Genomic DNA, 641 nt, shown 5'->3' with positions numbered 1-641 from the left:
ATGCTTGAATAGTGCATATGTCTTTTGAATTTGTTGTTCATGAATGTTAAAATTGTTGGCTCTTGAAAGAATGATGAAAAAGGAGACATGTTACTGAGGATCTGAAAAATCAGAAAAATGATTCTTGAAACAAGAAAAAGCAGTGAATTCAAAAAAAAGAGAGAGTATATGCGGAAAAAAAAGAGAGAGAGAAAGCAAGCAGAAAAAGCAAATAGCCCTTTAAACCAAAAGTCAAGGGTAAAAAATAAAAGTTGTGATCCAAGGCAAAAAAAAAAGAGTGTGCTTAAGAACCCTGGACACCTCTAATTGGGAACTCTAGCAAAGCTGAGTCACAATCTGAAAAGGTTCACCCAGTTATGTGTCTGTGGCATGTATGTATCCGGTGGTAATACTGGAAGACAGAGTGCTTTGGGCCAGGGTCAAGACTCATAAAGTAGCTGTGTTCAAGAATCATCATACTTAACTAGGAGAATCAATAACACTATCTGGATTCTGAGTTCCTATAGAAGCCAATCATTCTGAATTTCAAAGGATAAAGTGGGATGCCAAAACTGTTCAGAGGCAAAAAGCTAAAAGCCCCGCTCATCTAATTAATACTGATCTTCATAGATGTTTTTGGAATTCATTGTATATTCTCTTCT

Source organism: Arachis duranensis, chromosome 7 (assembly GCF_000817695.3).
Source record: "Arachis duranensis cultivar V14167 chromosome 7, aradu.V14167.gnm2.J7QH, whole genome shotgun sequence".
Lineage (NCBI taxonomy): Eukaryota > Viridiplantae > Streptophyta > Magnoliopsida > Fabales > Fabaceae > Arachis > Arachis duranensis.
This window is presented reverse-complemented; position numbering follows the sequence as displayed.